General features: G+C 41.3%; 1 long non-coding RNA gene across 1 annotated transcript; it reads right to left on the bottom strand.

The window, feature by feature from the left end:
• Positions 1–2,521: 2,521 nt before the first annotated feature.
• LOC148717485 (uncharacterized) lies at positions 2,522–4,531 on the bottom strand. Its single transcript, XR_015994776.1, has 2 exons — positions 4,256–4,531; positions 2,522–4,149 (listed from the first exon to the last, which is right to left on the bottom strand). It is a non-coding gene; the product is annotated as an uncharacterized LOC148717485 (long non-coding RNA).
• Between the last annotated feature and the right edge of the window lie 1,552 nt (positions 4,532–6,083).

Below are 6,083 nucleotides of genomic sequence, written 5' to 3'. Positions count from 1 at the left end.
GATAGATAGTCATGGAGACAATGACACCGGTTTGACAATCCTTAAGCTAGTTTCATTGTTTAATTATCAACTTAGTGTGTCGAGTCACCCATAATCAATGTCAAAACAAAATAATGTCAGCTTAATATTGAATTTTGACGACCATGGCATAACATGAAAAAATATAACAAATGGTAATTTCCTAACTAATTGCACGTCAGTGGTAACCCATGTTCTCGGTTACAGTCAATAGAGAGTACCTTTAGGGCCGTATTTCTTTACTTCATTTTGAAACAAAAGGATTTAAGTTTGGATAGTTTGAGACAACCAAGCGGTATGCTCAATATTGGTTAGAGCGCCGGACTGTTGTGCGGGAGGTCGAGGGTTCGAGCCCCGGCCGGACCAACACTCAAGGTCTTAAAAAAATAACTGAGGAGAATGTGCTACCTTTCTATGATATCAAGAAACGGATAGAAATTCTAGTCTTCTTGGATAAGGACGAATAAACCGTAGGTCCCGTCTCCTGCATCTATTAATTAGTTAATTTGGTTAGGCAGGAGACATTAAAGAACCCACTCACGAGATTACTGTGTTGTGGTCTGGCCTGTTTACTGGGAATATTGGGGGGAGGGGGCAACTGTTAGATGTGCTTTTAATGATTGTAAACTGCTACTAGCAGTCTGGTAAGGTCCCCCGCACAGTTTTGTAAAACAACTCGTAATTCAGCTTTAATTGCTGCAATTAGTTGTTCTGTTATCACTATCAGCAGGGAGCTTTGAACAGAACTATAGTAAATGCCTTAAAGCTCACTGAAGAGCATTTGTAGTTTAGTGGTTGAGCATTTGAGCGCTACATGTCCTACATCCGAAGGTCACGGAGCTTCGACTCCACGTGAGGGATTCAGATTTTTACATCTATTTATTTATTAAAAACTGGATCATTGGATGATGCAATTTTCACCACAAAATCAGAGTCAATGTGCCAGTTTCTCGATAAACGTGGTTACCCTGATTCAGTCGTCCAAGCGGGTTACCACCGCGCCCAACTTATTGATCGACATTCAGCACTACAAACGCCACAAAAGGAAGATTCCGAGCGCATTCCATTCACTCTCACGTTTCACCCTCACAACCACTCACCCTGTGTTTACATTTGAGCTTTTACCAAGGTAAAAATTTACTAAGGTCAAGTTACTTGACCTTGGTACATTCGTCCAGTGTTTACATTTGCTCAAATAACTCAAGTTGATCTGTCAACACTCCCGCTATCTGCATTATCTACGTCATGAAATCGAACTGGCGGGAAATTCTAAAACCATGCTCGCTTCAAGAAGCTTAAGTAAGGTGGTGGCTTTCGTGGCCATTGCTTTTTATTTCTTAATTCAAGAGTTGCAAACAGAAACGTCAAGATTTCGTAAGATGCTGATGTTAAAACACCTCAAGAGCTCGAGGCGAAAACGGATGGTTTTACTCCAAATTGCTTTAAAAAATACCACACGAGCTAGACGCGCGTGGGCATGGCCGCGAAATCAGTTCTGGTTTGAGAGCCTTTTGCAAGGAGATTTCGTGGAAGATTGGTGGAAAGTTAATTTCAGGATATCAAGGCGTACATTTGAGTACATTGTTCGAGTGGTTGGCCCGGATTTGGCGAAGATAGACACGAGATTGCGCCAATGTATCCATGTAAACAAGCGAGTGGCGGTAGCGTTATGGCGCCTAGCTACTGGAGAGACGTATAGATCGACTGGGCTGCAATTTGGCATTAGAAGGTACCACACGATTTTTGTGAAGCAATTGCCAAACGGACCACAGATTTTATTAAATTTCCAGCGACTGAGCAAGACGTGCAACAAAGCATTCGCTTGTTCACAAACAAGTCCCCGTTCCCGCAAGTGGTAGGAGCAATTGACGGTAGTCATATTGCATTAAAAACAGTGCCTGTCAACGCGAACAGATTGAATACTTCAATCGAAAGCAAGAGTATTCTATCGTAATCCAAGGAGTTGCTGACGCGTCTTTTAAATTTCTTGATGCGAGTAAGGGCTACCCCGGTAGCATTCACAACGCCCGTATTCTCCGTTTGACCAAACTGCAGAGAGAAATTGATCAAGGTACATTGCTAAACGCGCCTTCGAAGAGAATTGGGGGTTCCGAAGTTGGACCTCTTCTGGTAGGGGACTCGGCTTATCCTTTGTCTGTTTGGCTGATGAAGCCGTTTAAGCAAACACCAACATTAACTGAGAGCTAATTGCGTTTCAATTGTGCCCTCAGTCAAGCCCGGGTTGTTATAGAACAAGCCTTCGGAATTTTGAAAGGGCGTTGGAGATGTCTCTATAAACCATTGGAGTAAAAAACAAGCAAAGTCCCCACCACTATCATGGCTTGCTGTGTCCTTCACAATATTTGTAGAGATGTTGGAGATCCGAGCGCTATAGATCCCGTTGAGGATGACAGTGAAATGGATCAAAGTTCCCAGTTTCAATGGAGATGAACAGCTTTGCGCAAGGAGCATTAGAGATGATATAATGGATCATTTGTCATAATATAAACATTAAACCATATTTATTCTTTTTATTGGAATGTTTTGGGTTAAGTTGAAAAGACACAGATGGATTGTCTGGAGATCAATGTACATAGACTGAAATTTGGTCCCTTTCCATTTGTTACAGGTATAATTAATGAGCAGTTTAATTCACTGTGGTTTAAAAATGTTATAAAAGCTTTCCGATGTCGAGAGTAAGATTTTGTTTTTTGAATCATTGAAAACAAATTATTCTTTTATTTAAAAACTCGTATACGTTGCGTTACGGTTTTTTCTGGTATGTGTATATTAATTTAATTTCAAAAAATTAATCAACATATAATTGTACTTTTAAATAATTTCTGAGATACATGTAATTTTTTGGCATAAGCGATAATTTTTACCCTCTTATATTGTGCATTTATGGAATCATTGTCCTGTTACACAGTTATCTTGATCTTGAAATTAATCATAACACATGAAATCATGGACAATGAACTGAAACGAATAAAATGTTCTTATAAAACAAGTTAAGGTCTGAACTTTACCCTTTCGCATTGGCAACGTCCTTTAAAATGTTTCCAAGTAGCTTTAATGCCTCCATTGAAAACTCTTGTTGTTCTCTTCTGCTTTAATCTCCCTCTCGGCTTCTGCTATTCGCTCGATAAACGCCTTGTCCCTCTCTTGGGTCTTTCCATAAACGACAGCACTGTTGGCTCATCTGATATTGCTGCCGCTTTGGTCTTCTTTCTGGCTGCTTTCTTTCCATCTTTTCGATTCTTTGATGTACTCTTTGGACTACTCTTTGGTGTACTTGTGCACTTTCCCTGTTTGCTCTTGTTCTTGAAGAATAAGGACTTCGCAAAGGCCAATGACTCGTCTTCCTCTGAGTTTGAAGTGCCTACTTCACCAGACGGGCCAGGTAGATCATCAGATTGGACAAGTTTCCTCTTTTGAGCGGACGCAGCAGCCCAAACTTCCTCATCCAAAATTTGTTTATCGCAGATGTCTTGATCAATTTGTGGGGAACTCTGGGCTTCTATTGGCGAACTACTCTCCAACACGTGTCGAGGATTGATGGCTTCTCGAATGCCGAGGATTTCGTCTATGTTCTGATAATGTTTAGGCACAAGCTCAAGGTCGCCTTCTGCTTCGTTGTCACCCTCAACATCCCTCCCTTTTCCATATCCAGTGGTCCGGAGTTTGTCTTTGGTTGTTTTGTATTTTTTTTGCGAGATTGCTCATTTTATTTTTGCATTGCTGCGCTGTCTTGTCGCTTGGAACATATTCTCGTCTACATCTCTCGTGCAGTTGCTTTGGAATCTGAGATTCCCATTCTGGCGAATTATATGCTTTAGAGCGAAGCTTCTCTTCGTACTCACCGAACAACTCGATGAGGATTTTTTCTTCAGTTTCAGTCCATCGGCTGGTTTTCTTCTTCTGCGCACCGCTTGATAAATCTTTACTAGTGGAACTTGTAGTAGGATCCGACTGCAGTGAATTAACAGGAGAAAATTGAGGTGCCATCATGTGCATAGGCGCTGACCTCATTCCATAATATTGCGGGGAAAATCCAGCGGTTGATCATACACAGAGTGCGCGTGGTTGTATGGGAAGAAACGTGGATATTGTGAATATGCAGCATCCTCCCTGGTGGGAAAATACCACGACCACTATTACACAACGAAGGATAGAAGTTTGTCTGGAAAAAGTTGTAAATAATACTGAAAATGAAAAATACAATGCCTTCTTTTACCTGACCGATTGTTCGCCGTACGAAGATCGATCCAATCGCTCTCTGACTTCTCTGTTATCTGCCATGATAGAAACGCTTGACCGAAAACGTGGCAATCGCACGATCCGCTCACCGCGGGATGTGACATATTACACCGCCACAAGCGGATATATCTGTCATCTTGACCTTGGTTACCAACTGTAACCATGCCTGATCACAGGGTAATTACAACTTTTATCTTGGTCAGATTTCTTTTGTCTTTTGCGGCATTTACCAAAGTATCAGTTGGCGTTTACACACGGAAAATTTTTACTCAGGTAAGTAAACTCTCGTACCTCAGTAAACCGTTAAATCCATCATTCTTAAAAACTTTGAATATACTTCAAAACGATCCAGAGACATGCACTATCTTTTCGCAGCCTCCGCTCATTTCATTCAAACGCGACAAAAACATAGGCAATTTTTTGGTTAGAAGTTCTTTTCAGACTAATGACTAACCAGGCACTTTTAAATGCGCTCGTGCACGATGCAAAACGTGTCCTTTCATTCACAACACTGAGAAAATATCGGGACCCAAACGATCCATTAAGATCACCGATCACTTCACGTGCACCTCCGCCAATGTAATCTATTGCATAAGATGCACTTATTGCAAAAAGATTTACTTTGGGAAAATAGGCAGAAGACTAGGTGACCGATTCCAAGAACACCTTCGAGACGTGGAGGGACACATCGAAACCAGTCGCTAGACATTTTAATTTACCAATTCATTCTAAGCAACCTATGGCAATCTGCGGTCTTTCCTTACACTTAGGTAGCACGGAAAGCCGTAAAAATCTTGAAAAAAAGCTCATCTTTCAAACCGGCAGTCTAAATCCCACAGGTATCAACGAAAGCTTTTCATTCCACTAATTTATTCGTGTTTTTCTCGTTGCCATGTTCCCACCAATAACGTAGCTCCATTTTCTGCCTTTAAAACTACACACAACCCACAATTCCTCTATTCGCTCCGACGAAGGGCTAACGCTCGAAACGTCAGCTTTTATAATCGTAACGGTGGCCAATTTACCATTTCAACTTTGTTGATATATTCAAATTATAATGTTATTTTTAGTCTTTTCTCACCCTAAATTGGATTTGGTCGCAATTACTATTCGTTTCTTACAGTGCAAAAGGTTTAGAGCAATTTTCAATTGATTATTGCTTCGGTATTGTTTTACTTCGCTCTGTGATTAGTCTAGAAACTCTCAGCAATACTCCTAACCGAGCAGATTAAAACTAAAATCAATCGCGACTTGCTAACTTGCGTTCTCTCGCGCCTGTGGTAGTTTACATGTTTTTACTTTTGAGATCGCTCATTGCCTTATCATGATGTTAACCTCACTCGAGAACTGCTTCATTGTGATCAATTGACCCAGGTAAAAGAAGTAACGCTATTTGCTACTGGCTGCTCTCAGGAAAAATCCCTTAATGTATACCTTCGGGAGCGATTGACCGAGCATAGAAATAACAATTGAAAAATATCTTGTTACTGATAGAGTTACAGCTTGCACGAAGAACGTCTCCGTCTCCTTTTGTTCAGTCCCAGCGGGAAAATCGTGAGCCGAGCGAGAGCATGGGGCAAAGTGAGCTAAGAAAACGACGAGCAGAGAGGAGGGGTAAGAAGGATATTTTCTTTCCCTTTCCCACTGCTCCCCCACCCCACTCCAGTTTGTCGCCTTTTTCGCTCGCTTTCATCCCATACACGCTAGCCACGGTTGGAAAGGCCTGCTTCTCAGCTCAATAAAGTTAAGCTCCTCAGCTAAAATAGTCTCTTCCTTTCTTTTAGTTAGGTAAACTCGCTGCGAAA

Source organism: Stylophora pistillata, chromosome 13, assembly GCF_964205215.1.
Source record: "Stylophora pistillata chromosome 13, jaStyPist1.2, whole genome shotgun sequence".
Taxonomy (NCBI): Eukaryota; Metazoa; Cnidaria; class Anthozoa; order Scleractinia; family Pocilloporidae; genus Stylophora; species Stylophora pistillata.
This window is presented reverse-complemented; position numbering and strand designations above follow the sequence as displayed.